The following is a 15,153-nucleotide window of genomic DNA, read 5'->3' as shown; positions in this document are numbered from 1 at the left end:
CAGAGACCATGATACTGGGGTTGTTATGGCTGAAGAAATGGAATCTGCAACAAGAGGAGCAACAAGTGGCACCTGAGGAGGAAAATTGAGGGAGCGCAGTGGGTGCAGAAACCACCCAATAAATGAGCATCGTTGGCTGGGAAAGAGAGAATGGAGCCAGTCAAAGTGCTAGCTGAAAGAAGGCAAGCTGAGCAAGAATACCAAGATTGGTGAAAGTATTTAGTGAGCAGGAATTGGATACACTCCCCACTCACAGCCCCATGGATTCTGCTGCTTGGGGCAAAGCTCCCTAAATCAAAGATGTACTCCCTGACCCCAAGAGAGATAGAAGAACTCTGCAACTTTGTGGATAAGAATTTGGCTAGGGGTTTCATCCAGCCAGAAAATCCAGGGTGGCAGGACCAATACTCTTAAAGGAAAAAAGACAGTTCTCTGAGATTGTGCATTGATTTCTGAGGGATTAATGGGGTTTGTGCAGAAAACATGTACCCCTTTCCCCTTCATAAAAGACATGCTGGAATACCTGTCCAAAGGGAAGGTGTTCACTAAGCTGGACTAGAGCGAAGTGTACTACCAAATAAGGTTCAGGGAGGGGGGATGAATGGAAGACAGGTTTTAATTGCCCCTTAGGATGCTACCAATTCTGGGTGATGGATTACAGGGAGTGCCTACTATGTTCATGCAACTGATTAATGAAGGGGGTGCTGGTGTACCTGGATGAGATTCTCATCTACTCTGAGATGATGGAAGATCACATGAAGCTAGCAAGAGAAGTGCTGAGGAAAATATTGAAAGCTAAGCTTTATGCCAAACTATCCAAGTGTGACTTCCATAACACTAGTCCGGATTAGGGTATTGTGTGTCTAGCGAGGGAATGGAAATGGATCTTGGCAAGGTGAACGCAATATTAGAGTGGGAAGCCCTACTGACAATTCATTCCTTCATTCATACAAATAGCCCTACCCATCACCAAATTACTAAAATGGGAAGGGGAGGGGTGAAACCCAAATTGAGCCAGCCACTCCATTGACTATGGAATGTTAAGCAGCTTTCAAAAAGCTTAAATGGCTCTTTGCGGCAGAACCGACCTCAGGCACCCAAACTCAGTGGAGCCCTTCGTAATGCAGGCCGATGCTAGTGATATAGCAGTGAGGACCATCCTACTTCAGAAGAATGAATGGGAGGAGCTCCAACTCTGTGCCTACACCTCCTGGAAGCTGACCGACACAGAACAGCATTGGGTGCTGTGAGAAAAGGAAGCTTATGCAGTCTGATGGGCATTGCTGACCTGGAGACAGTTTTAGAGGGGAGTCAGGTCCCATTTGAAGTATGGACAGACCACAAGAATTTAGAGGCCCTGAAGAAACTATCCTCTAAGCAAGTCTGATGGGCTCAGTACTTCAATCAGTTCAACTTTACCCTTTGGTACTTGCTGGAGGGGGAAACTTCCTCACAGATGCACTCTCCTGTTTGCCCCAGTACAAAAGTATCCATGAAGAAATAGTTAACTTGATCATCCCCTCCAGCAACTGGCAGCATAAGGCTCCATGAGGCTTAGGGTTGTCAACCCTTCCTCAACTGGCCAATAATACTTTAACCCAGAAATTTAACCCAGAAGGAAGCCCTGGGGGAGGATGAGTAGTTCCAAAATCACAAGGAAGTTGATAGTAAGGGAGGACCTAGCATGGAAAGGGAACAGGTTGTATGTTCCGGACAACCTAAGAACCCAGATCCTGCCATGGAACCATGATGTGAAACCTGAAGACCATTTCCAGTTTGTGAAAACCCTCCATCTGGCCAAAAGGCAGTTGAATCACATAAAAGGCCTAAGATGAACAAGGACATAGAGAGTTATGTTACAGGATGCCCAGAATATCGATGATCCATGAAGTGGTTGCCAGGAAACCTCCTGGACTGTTACAGCTGGTGGCCAACCCTAATGGCCCATGGGAAGAAATTGCCATTGACTTTATTGTGGAGTCACCTGAAAGTTCTAGGAATACAGTGATTAGACCCATTTTTGAAGCAAGCGCACTTTGTGGCATGCCCGAAGTTTGGCCAAATTGTTGTGCAGCATGTGTATCAGCTGCATGGAGTCCCAAGGAACATCATCTCTGACTAGGGGGGCAGTTCACTGCAAAATTTTGGTGGGAATTCATAAAGCTAATAGGCTCCTCCCAGGGGCTTAGCTCCAGTTTTCATCCACATACAAATAGGATGACTGAAAGGACCAACTCATTAATAGAACAATACTTACATTGTTATGTAAACTAACAGCAAATCAATTGGGCGGAGCTCCTGCCTTTTGCAGAAGTGGCGTATAAAATTTAGTACATAGTGGCACTGAGTTCACTCCAATTAAAATAGCTACAGGAGTAGAGTTTATACCAATGCCAGAGCTCCCTCCTCAGTGTTGCTAGCTGAATGGATGGAAACCCTAAAAGCCACCTGGAGGGATGTACAGAAAGCACTGAGTAAGGCCAAGGAGTCTTACAAAAAGCAGGCTGATCAGAGGAGAGTTCCCTGGAAGAGATTTAGTATTGGGGATAAGTGTACCTATCTATGAAATATCTGAAGCTAAGGCAACCCTGTAAGAAACTAAGCCCTAAGTATATAGGACCCCTCCAAATAGTTTGGATTATAAACCCAGTTATAGTTGAGTTACGGTTGCTAAAAGTCTTTAAACGGGTCCATCCGTTTCTGCATTTATAGCCTGTTAAAACCATTTCAAGCCTCTAGCCTAAGACCAATTGAAAGGAAGCCTCCTCCTCCAATTATGGTGGAGGGTGAGAAGCATTGTGAGATCAAGAAAATGCTGGCTCAATGTTTTTTAAGAGAAGATTACAGTATTTAGTATGGTGGAAAGGCTATCCCTCAACTGATGCTGAATGGGTAGCTGCCCATAATGTTAGTGCAGACAGATTAACAAGAAGATTCTATGCCAAATATCCTCAATGTCCTAAAGAATAATTGAATGTTAATTTGAATTAGTGATGATAAATTGTGTTTAATATTTTTCCCCAGGTCTACCCTTCTTTCAGGGGGTCAACATGACAAGATTGAATAGCTGATGCCTGCTAGCTTCTATCGCTAATCAACTTGCCATAGAAAAGGGGGAGGGGTAGAAAGCGAAGGGAGGGAATGGAATATCAAGCAGCTGTTCACGGACCACGACAGCCTGCACCATGCCAAGGTCACTACTGCAGGTGCTTGATGAAGAAGTGAACTGTTCCCATAACAAAAAGAAATATTATGATTGGACAATGTGAACACTGGGTGGGTAAGGACCACAAGAAACTATTGTTTAACTAAGCAAGCTTTTGTGCAGGAAAACTCAGAGCTGGTTTTGCTTCTTCAGTTCCTAGATGACGTATCCACAATTGCAAATCACATTTCCTGGTATTGGTGGTGAAATAGAACATTTAAATAGCAAGTTTTACCAATGAAAATCAAAAACATAGAAGCAAATTTTAGCTGATGTTTTTCTAGAATTTATGTAGTTAAGAGCCACAAAATGTAGCTTAATGTTAAAATATATTGGGTGACTTCAGAACAATGAGAGTAGGATTGAGAACAGGAATAATAACAATAAATAAATAAATAAATAAATAAATAAATAAATAAATAAATAAATAAATAAATAATAAATAATAAATAAATAAATTAAATATAAAACTTCATATTATATATTTTCTTTAGTAAGGATTTTCATTCATGTATTTATAAATACATGTTTAGAAAAAGGATATATTTTAACATAACCAAATCATTATCATGAATAGTTAATTCTTTTATTGAAAAAATCTATTAATATATCTATTTATTAAAACAATTAACAAGATTGAGATAGGTATTTCACAGCACAAAGTCATCTGTAACCTTAAAAAAAATCCCAATTATTCTTTTTTCTTCTTCTTCCAAGAAAGGTATTGCTGTTTCAAAAGAAATCACACTTCCACCCAGGAACTTCCCAGGTATTTGATCTACAATTGGATGGAAGTTAAAAATTAATTACTCTCCCAATATATTGATTACATGGCTATAAACATAAAAGCTGGAGCCCAGAACAATATATGCTGACCCTCTGTTGAAACAGCATGCTTGTTTTCAAAAGGAAACCAATTAAGGTTTCAAAACCAATTTACTGTAGAATTGAAGCTTGAAATAAAACCAACAGTGCCATCAAGAGGCTATCTACTTACTCCTTAAATAAAAGGCATCAACTATAGATCAACTTCACATTCCATTCAATTTTTCCACACAGTTAATAATTTGCAAATATATCTAATAGCAAAAGATTTAGACAATGGGCATGGCTGTTTGGAATTAGATTTTAAATCTGGTTATATTAAATACCATTTTAAAACAATGCCAGTGAACTCTATAAACCTAGTGCAAAAATAAGAGACTCTAGATATGTATATCTGGCCCATCTCCAAAGACATGCAATATTTAAGATTCTTTTTGCAACAGCAGGTGCCAATCCTATGCTTGCTATGAACAACTAGTTTTTGTTTTTAATTGCGTATGAGTTTCCCATGAAAGTGGACAGGAAAACAAATTTTTATTTTTAACTTATCAGGCGTATAAAAATTCCAGCAATAATTGCCAGTTTAAATCAGAAGGCAAGCAACTAAAGCTATTCCAATTGTTATGAATAAAGAAGAAAACAGAAGACAGAATACTGTAGGTCTAAAATGTAATAAATTTTGTCCTATGTTGTTAGTCCTCTTTCTTTTTTCCTATTACTGCTTTGATATGAAACCCTTAGCCCTCCCCAAGAAATACTGAAAGCACTTAACAGACACAAATTTCATCTAGTTCTAATTCAACTGTTACTGGGTTTATGATTCTTTTAATTGGAAAAGGTCCAATATATTTTGGTCCTAGTTTTTTACAGGGTTGGAGTGATTTAAGGTATTTTGTGGATAAATATGCCATCTCTCCTACCCTGAATGGTGTGGGATCGGTCCTTTTTTTGTCTTCCTGTGTCTTGTATGCTTTTCTAGCATCTTCTAATGCTTTCCAAATGATTGGCCAGGTGTTCTGTAATTGAGCGATCCATTCCTTCAGCTCGGGAATAACCGGTTCCTTTAGGGTTAGTTCTGGAATGGGGTTGAAACTCTGACCTGTAGCTACTTGAAAATGAGTGTAACCTGTGCTTGAGTGTACTGCATTATTATATGCTACTTCTGCAAAAGGCAGTAGGTCCATCCAATTTGTTTGCTGGAAATTAAGAAAGCATCTTAAATATTACTCAAGTACTGAGTTCAGTCGTTCAGCCAATCCGTCTGTCTGAGGATGATGACTAGATGACAGTCCTTGGGTGGTTCCTAAAAGAGATAAAAATTCTTTCCAAAATGCCGACGTAAATTGCACCCCTCTATCAGATATGATGCGTTGTGGTACCCCGTGCAATCTGTAAATATGCTGTACAAAAAGTTTCGCTAATGCTTTTGCAGTCGGGATTTTTTGGCAAGGTATGAAATGTACTTACTTAGAGAACAGATCTGTGACAGTCCAGACTACGGTGTTTCCATTACTTTCTGGTAGTTCCACGATAAAATCTCATTTTCTTGTAGTAATACGGCTCCAACCACTACATCGCTGCCTGTATTACAAAAGGTTTGTCGGGATCTGGATGTCTCAGGACAGGTTCAGCAGAAAAAAGTCTCTTTAGCCTCTCAAATGCTGCTTGACAGTTGGGATTTGTCCACTTCAGGGGCTGGCTGGCTTTCGCAGGGGACGCCCCTTTTGTTTTCAACAAGTTTGTGAGGGGCATGGCTATTTGGCCAAATGAAGGGATGAATTGGCGGTAGAAATTTGCAAACCACAGGAAGCTTTGCAATTGCTTCCGTGTGCCCATTCTAATACTGCCCTGACTTTCTCAGGGTCCATTTCTATGCCCTCTGGGGATATGCGATATTTATTTATTTATTTATTTATTTATTCCCAAAGGACTCAGGGCAGTTTATAAGGCAAAATTTAAAAACAATACAATATAAAATTAAAATTAAATTAAATTAAGTCTAGCCGCAAAAATTAAAATCACAATTTAAAAACATTAAACCCCTCAGTCCAGACCAGATAGCTCAAAGAGCCAAGTTTTTAGGTCCCGGCGAAATGAACGAAGGTCGGGGGCAGTCCGGAGTTCCGTTGGCACTTGATTCCATAGGGCAGGCGTGCCCACAGAGAACGCCCTCCCCCAGGGGATCGCTCGTCGGCAATCCTTGACCAGTGGTACCCTGAGGAGGCCCTCCCTGTGGGAGCGCACAGGACGATGGGAAATTGACGCTGGCAGCAGGTGGTCCCTTAGATAATCCGGGCCCATGCCATTTAGGGCTTTATAGGTCATCACCAGCACCTTGAATCTCACCCGGAGGGCAACTGGAAGCCAATGCAGCTCGCGGAGAAGAGGTGTTACATGGGAGTATCGGGAGACTCCCATCACAACTCGTACGGCTGCATTATTCACCAGCTGAAGCCTCCGAGTGGTCCTCAGGGGCAGCCCCATGTAGAGAGCATTGCAGTAGTCTAGCCGGGAGGTCACAAGCGCATGGGTGACTGTGCATAGGCATCTCAGTCCAGATAGGGCCGTAACTGGCGCACCAGGCAAACCTGGGCAAAAGCCCCCCTGGCCACGGCTCCTATATGATCTTCCAAACTGAGCCGTGAATCTAGGAGGACGCCCAAGTTGCGGGCCCTATCAATGGGGGGTAACACCTCACCCCCCATAGTTAACGATGGAAAAGATTGGTTAGTCTGAAATGCCGGTATAGACAGCGACTCAGTCTTGGCAGGATTGAGACGAAGCCTGTTTCTCCCCATCCAAACCCGGACCGCCTCCAGGCAATGGGACATCACGTCAAGGGCATCACTGGGTTGGTTCAGGGTGGAAAGAAAAAGCTGGGTATCATCAGCATACTGATGATACACCACCCCGAAACCACAAATGAGCTCACCCAGCAGCTTCATATAGATGTCCCAGATAGTAAATTTTTTCTTGGTGGAATTCACACTTCGATAATTTAGCATATAGGTGGGCAGCTCGCAACTTTTTCAGGCCTGCTCTGACTAGGTTAATATGTTCCTCTTTGGTCTCAGTGAAGATAAGGATGTCATCTAGGTAAACTAGGACCCCCTTATATAGGTGCTCTCTTAGCACGTCATTTATTAATTGCATGAAAACTGCGAGGGCCCCTTGCAGTCCAAATGGCAGTACTTTGAACTGGTAGCAACCCAACGGGCAGTTGAATGCAGTCTTCCATTCATCTCCTTCCTTAATCCTAATATGGTAATATGCTTCCCTCAGATCTAGTTTATTAAAAATCCTTCCTTTCGATAGGTGGGATAGCATGTCCTTCATTAGGGGAAGGGGGTACAGATTGCATTCGCTAAATGTGTTCAAATTCCTGTAATCTATACAACATTTTTTTTTATTTTAATCCCATTTATATCCCGCCCTTCTCCGAAGACTCAGGGCGGCTTACAATTTAAGCACAAACAAATGTGCTTAGCAATAGCCTTCATTCTATGTATATGCCTGCTTATTAGGGCTTTGCCCCCCCCCCCAAGTGGCATTATTACAAAGTCAGCTTATTGCCCCCAACAATCTGGGTCCTCATTTTACCTACCTCGGAAGGATGGAAGGCTGAGTCAACCTTGAGCCTGGTGGGATGTGAACCTGCACTAATTGCAGGCAGCTGGTGTTACTTAAGGAGGCATTAGCCCACTGCTCCACCAAGGCTCTTTGGTGGTAGAACCATCCTTCTTCTCCCTGAGCAGAACCAGGGCAGCCACTTTGGGTCTGGCAGGCTCGATAAAACCTCTTTCCAAGTTTTTCTTTATGAATCTTTCCATTTCTGCCATTTCCTTAGGGCTCATGGCATACATCCTGGGCTTTGGGAGTTTTGCCCCAGCTTTGAATTCTATAGCACAGTCTGTAGGGCGGTGGGGGGGGGAAGCTCATCTGCCCGTTCCTCACTGAAAACCTCAGCAAGGTCCCTGTATTCCTCCGGTATCTCTGGTAACCCCTTCTCTTCCCCCACTGATGCTGTCTCCTCTCTCCGGGTTGGGGGGATGCTTTGGGGTTTTAAGCTTTTCTCTCCCCCTCTGGGAAATAGAGTTCAGTTGTCCTCCAATTTATCCCGGGGTTCCATTTCTTCAACCATTCCAGTCCTAAAATCAATGGGCATTCCATGCCTGGGGCCACTACAAATGTTATGTCTTCCTCATGAGACCCCAGGGATAGGTGAATTGGTAAAGTGGCGAGGGTAGCTGCACCCCCCTGCTATTGACCCATCTAATTGGCTAAAGGAGATTGGTTGTTTTAGTCTCCTCACTGGGATGCTCAATTTCTCCACCAGCGTCGAGCTGATGAGGCAGCGGGTGCAACCAGAGTTTATTAGGGCTTTTACTTTGACGACTTCAGGCATAGAGGAAGCTAATATAGTCTTAAGAATGGGTGGAATGGATGCACTTACCAAAGGTTCTCCCTCTAAGCTGTCTTCCGAGGTGTCTGCCACCCCTGCGGTGAAGGCTGGAATCTAATCCCAGTTCTTGGCAGGGGTTGTGAACTCTACAGCCCCTGTCCCCTTCATGGAAGATTCTTTTTTTTATTAAGTTTATTATTTAAAAACATTGGACACAGTACCAGTGGGCTGACAAGCCTTCTTGTCTACAATGTTCAAATATATATATATACATGTATATATGTACATCAAAAATACACTTAAATACACTTAAATTACAAATCAGTGAAATAACACAATATTTAAAACAATGAGCTAGTCTGTAAAACCTAATAGAGACCTTTCTTTTTATCCCTCCAAAGATACAATTTGTTCCAAATTCTATAATAATCTGATTGATCTTTATTCTTTAGTTCCAAAGTTAGTTTGTCCATTTCTGCGCAATCCCAAATTTTCCTAATAACCTCTTTTTCTCCTGGGATCTCATTCTTTTTCCATTTTTGCGCAAATGACATTCTAGCTGCTGTGATAATATGGATCATCAAATATAGCACATCTTTAGGATATTTCTCTTTCGTAATTCCCAACAAGAAAAGTTCTGGACTAAACTCAATATCTTGTTTTAGTATTTCTTTCAGCCAAATCCAAATCATTTTCCAAAATTTTTGTGTTTTACTGCAAGACCACCACGTATGGAAATATGTGCCTATCTCTTCAGAGCACTTCCAACATTTGGGAGATGCTGTTGTATACATTTTTGCTACACGGGCTGGGGGAAGATGCCATCGATAAAACATTTTAAATAAATTTTCTTTATAAGATGAGGCCAGTGTTATCCTTTTATTTCTGTCCCAAATTGTTTGCCAAGTACCTAAATCAATGTTATGTCCTAAATTGTTAGCCCAAATCAACATGGGATCCTTCACTTGCTCTTCAAACAGCTTATATTCCAAAAGCAATTTGTATAATTTCTTTATCTGTTTGGAGTCTGGGCCCAATAATATTTTATCCAATGCTGTTTCAGAGGTATATATCCCCCATTCTTTTTTATCCTTCCTAAATCTTGATTGGATTTGTAAGTAGGCCCACCAATCGAGTTTTATACCTTGTGATTCTAGTTCATTCCTAAGTTTCAATTCCCCCTCCTCATTCATAATATCCTTGTATGAAATTATGCTACCCACATCAAATAGATTTGGGTAAACAATCGCTTCAAGGGTGGATAGCCAGACCGGTACTTTAGTGTAATTGTGAGATCTAATTTTTTCCCAGGTATTAAGTAACACTTGCCTAATCCGATGTTTTTGAAAGTGTGAGAAAAGACCTTGTTTCTCCGTCCATAGAAAAGCATGCCAGCCATATTGCAAATCGTGACCCTCTAAAGTTAATAGTCTTCTATTTTTCAAAATTACCCATTCTCTAATCCAACTCAGAGCCGCGGCGTGGTAATATAATTCCCAGTCTGGCAATCCAAAACCCCCATTTTCCTTCGTGTCCTGTAAATATTTCAATTTAATTATTGATTTTTTCCCCTGCCAAACAAAATTTAATGATAATTTATTCAAATTTCGAAAAAACTTAGAATCAAGTTGTATTGGGATATTCTGGAACAGAAACAGAATTTTGGGCAGGATATTCATCTTGATGACAGCGATTCTTCCCAATAATGAGAGTTTTAGGTTTCCCCATCTTTCCAGATCACCTTTTATTTGATTCACTACATTATCATAATTATCTTTTTTGAGTGAGGTACATCTAGCCGTAATATTGATCCCTAGATATTTTATTTTCTTGACTATTTCTATATCCATGATTCCAGCCAAATTTTCTTTTTGTTTATTAGTCATGTTTTTAACAATCATCTTGGTCTTATTTCTGTTTATTCGCAATCCGGCAACGTCAACATATTTAGATAGTTCTTCCAATAGATTTGGTCCCGTCTGATATGGATCCTCCATAATAAAAACCAGATCGTCCGCAAATGCTTGAAGTTTAAAGGTTTCCTTTTTAATAGTTAATCCTTTTATCTTTGGGTCATTTCTTATAATTCTCGTTAATACTTCAAGTGTCAATATAAACAGCAATGGTGATAAGGGGCAACCTTGCCGTGTTCCCTTTTGAATTTGAAACTTCCTAGAAGCTTCCCCATTAATAATTATTTTTGCTTCCTGGTTATCATAAATTGCCCTAATTATATTTATAAATTTTTCACCCATATCCATGAAGCTAAGTTGTTGATGCAAAAATGACCATTTAACATTGTCAAATGCCTTTTGGGCGTCTAAAAAAAGTAATGCCATCTGTTGTCCACTATGCAATTCATAATACTCCAACGTATCCAATATTATTCTAATGTTGTGCTTGGTGTGTCTCTTAGCGAGAAAGCCATTCTGGTCTACGTGTATGAAATCATTCAGAAATCGTTTCAGTCGTTCCGCTATAATTGATGTAAATATCTTATAGTCCGAATTAAGAAGTGATATGGGTCTATAATTTTGGATTAATGTATGGTCCGTATTATCTTTCGGAATGAGGGCTATGTTTGCCTCAGACCAAGATTTAGGCGTTCTTGCGCCTTCTAATACTGCGTTAAATACCTCCACTAGGGGTTGTGCTAAGATATTTTGTAGTTCTTTATAGATTTCTGATGGGAGACCATCAGGGCCCGATGCTTTATTATTCTTTTGTGCATTAATAGCTTTTATCACCTCAGATAGCCGAATTTCCTCGTTTAGCATATTTCTGGTATCTTCTGTAACCTTGGGTAGTTTGGCTTTTTGAAAATATTCCTCCATTTTCTCCACACTTGCCTGACTATCTTCTTTGTATAAACGCTCATAAAATTCCTGGGCTATAATTTTTTTCTCCTCTTCCTGGTGGAATATTCTCCCTTCCTCATCTCGTAGTTCGCGAATCCAGTTTTTTTCCTTTTGTTTTTTCAATTTATATGCAAGCCAACGGCCCGGCTTGTTTGCATTTTCAAAAAAGTTTTGTTTCGTGCTTCTCAATTGTTGTGCTAATTTCTCTTTGTCTAAGATATTAAGCTTGTGTTTAATCAAGTCCATAGATTGTTTGATATTCTCTTTTTGTGGATCTTGTTGGAGTATAACTTCTAAACTCTTATATTCCCCTTCTAATCTTTCCCGTTGTTGTCTTTTCCCCTTGTTCTTGTTTATCCTATATGCCCTCGCTACCCCTCTCATTATTGCCTTGGCTGTATCCCAATTATTTTGTACTGAGGTGTCTATAGCTTTATTTTCCTTAAAGAAAAGACTTAGTTCTCTCTCCATCTTGGATTTAAATTCATCTTCTTTTAAAATTGCTCTTTGTAACGTCCATCTGGATATTTTTTTGGAGCCTTTCCAGCTAAATTTAATAGGATTGTGGTCTGCCCAAGTACCTGTCGCTATATGCACCTCATCTATTTCAGAACTAATTTCTTTCGTCATCCATACCATGTCTATTCTAGACCATGAGTTGTGTCGATTGGAGTAGTATGTATATTGTCTAGCCTTACGATTTCTTTCCCTCCAGACATCTTGAATATTTAGGTCATTAGCCAAGTTGAGAAAAGATCTCGGTAGAGTTCTTCTTTTCTTTTTCCTAATCGTCTTACCCATATAATCCAAATTTATATCTAGGATAGCATTAAAATCTCCTATTAAGCAGATCTCCTCATAATCAATGCTACATATCTTATTGTGAAGTGTTTTGAAAAACTGTTCTTGGTTATGATTTGGAGCATATATCTCTACCATCATGACCTTCCTATGATTTATTACAACCTCAACTATCAGTATTCTACCCTCTTTGTCGTTATAGATTTGTTTTGCTATCAATTTTGGGTTTACATATAATGCCACTCCTCTCTTTTTCTTGTGTCGGTCTAAGGAAATAAATAAATTCCCTATTTTTGGTTGTACTAACAAATATTTTTGTTGTTCCTTTATGTGGACTTCTTGTATTGCAACAATATCCAATTGTTGATGAATAAGCCTATTAAAAAATTTCCACCTTTTCACTGGCGAGTTCAGTCCATTAATATTTACAGACATAATACTACACTCACCTCCCTTCATCTTACTTATTTCTGGTTTTTGTAGATCTCGTGATTCGGGGCTCTCTCTCTTCCTTGTCTCTGGCTCCATTTTTCTCTGTTAACTCTCCAGATTTATTCCTTCTATCCTCTGTTGCTAAGACCTTCCCATCCATTGCTACTCGTATTGTATCTCTTTCTCTTATCTCCCTTCCATCTTGATCTTCTGATTCTGCTTCCTCTTGGCTATGAAAGTGGAGTTTGTAAAAATCTTCTGCCTTCTCTATCGTGTCCAGTCTATGCCTTCTATCCTGCCATGTGACTAGAATACCCTCTGGAGTTAGCCATCTAAAGTTTACATTTTCCCTAATTAATTTAGATGTTAAGAATTGGTAGCCACGTCTCAGATCCCTCATCCTTTTAGGTATCTGTTTAAGGATAGTAATTGGTTGACCCCGAAATTCTAATGGTTCCTCTCTAGATCTATGCAAAAGCTCATCCTGAATTGATTTTTTAACTAGCCTTACATGTACTTCTTTTGGGAGGTTGTGCCTTCTCGCATAATTAGTTTGAACCCTGTATGTTTCATCAATTTCCGCCAACATTTCCTCCTTCCCTACACCGAGTGCCTTTGCCATTAGTTCTGCCATCATAACCAACAAATCTTCCCCTCTTTTTTCTTGAACATTTTGGAAGCGTAGATAATGAGCAGCCTTTTCTGCTTCCAAAAAAATGACTGTTGTCTCTAACTCCTTATTAGCCTGAAGAAGTGTTTCATTTAAATCATCTATTCTCTTTTCCTCTTTTTCCATTCTAGCTTCCATATCTTGAAGTCTTTGTTCATTTTTAACTAATTGTTGTTGAATCCCTTCAAATTTATCATCTATCGCATGGATTTTCCCCTTAAGTTCACCAGTATCGTTTCTTATTTGGCCTATTTCTCTCTTCATCTCCTCATGGTTTTTGGCCATTGCCTCATGTAAGTTTTGCAAAAGGGCATGTAGGTCTTTAAAAGAATTTGAGTTAGATCTTTCCCTTTGCAGCATATCCTCTATAGATTTCTGATTGGAGGGACTTGAGGACATCCCTTGTCCCTGTGTTGCCGCCTTTTTGCCAGCGCTAGGCTTAGTTACTCCCGAAATACTTGTCATGTTTTCCCGGTTGTAACACGCGTTTTATCAATATGTAATACCCTTAATCTTATATGAACCTTTTAACTCTATGACAAAAAGTATGTATAACAGTTACAACCAGATACTTATTACCAACTAAGCAATTTATATAATAGAATTCTATAATATATATGCCTGAATATATTCAAAGTCACGTTCTTTTTTTTTTTAACCCGTTTCCGGCGCAGAGATTAACACCTTTTCCGTCTTCCTCTACTGTCAAAGACCAGTAGGTGTCCCACTAAACAGACCTCCAATTACTAAATTGCTATGTCAAATGGCCGCCCGCAACAAGTAGAGTAAAATTTCAAAAGTTTCAAAAGTTCAAAATTTACCAGGATAGACCAGGATAAACCAGGCTGATCGCTTTCCACGCCCGATATTCAAGAGTTCAGTCTCCAAGGCTCCAAGATCAGACTTTGTATTTTATCCCCAGCTAGAATGCAGTCATATGGTCTTCGGGTTTCCTTTTCTTGCTGTTCTTGCCAAACGCCTCCCTCGGGGCTTCTATCGCCGCTTGTACCCTCTCCGTGAGGCACCCACTTCAAACCAGTACCTCTTTCTCAAGTGCTTCCTATTGTTTCCAAATGTAAATATTCGGATATACTCTCCATCAGCTCCGCTCTACCGTTGTCCCACTAAGTTCGTGCTAGCTCCGTCCCTCTGTCAGATCTTCATGTCGGCCATTACTGGCCTCCTTCTCCCCGGTTCGCTCGCATCAGACTTTCTCCGGATCTCCAACACGAACCGCCGCTCATGAAGGTTCTCCGGGCTGCCTGCAACTTCAGATGTCCCTACAGGACCTCCTGAAGCTCCGAAAAGCCCCCGCGAACACTGGGTGAGAGGTTGTGCGTGGAGAGAACTCCGTTCACACAGCTGCCTGCTCTGACAGCTGGCTCCGCCCCCCATGGAAGATTCTTTTGTGTTGCCTTGGGGGGTTCCCTAGTTTCTTGGAGGGTGATGCCTCTGTTTTATGCTGGGGGGGTTTTGAGCGGCATTCTGCGGCGCCGTGACCCTCTCTCCCGCATTTGAAACAGCCTGTTGATTTTTTAGCTGTGGGCGGTGGGTTCTCCCTCTCACGTGTTTGCTCGGTTGGCAGGTGGCCCCATGGTTTCCCCCGACAGTGTCTCTTCAGTAGGTCTATCTCCCCCTCCTCTGCCAGGACATACCAGTCGTCGAGATGGTGTGGGTCTCCTCGAGGCAGGCAAGCATCATACAGGTTGTAGTTTAGCCCATCTTTGAAATGGCTAAGGAGGATGTCTTCTGGCCAGTTCAGCTTGCTGGTAATGGCTCAGAATTCTTGGGTGTATTCAGCCACAGGCCGTCTGCCCTGCCTGACTGTTTTGATTCTCTCCCAGGCTTTATGATAAGCCAAAGGATCCTTGAAACGCCGCCTCAAGGATGCCATGAATCGGTTGAAATCATTGAGTTCTGGGGCATTGGAGTCATGTAGGTTCACCACCCAGTCTGCAGC

This window comes from Vipera ursinii (genome assembly GCF_947247035.1).
Source record: "Vipera ursinii genome assembly, chromosome: 6".
Classification (NCBI taxonomy): domain Eukaryota; kingdom Metazoa; phylum Chordata; class Lepidosauria; order Squamata; family Viperidae; genus Vipera; species Vipera ursinii.
Note: the sequence above shows the minus strand (reverse complement) of the source record.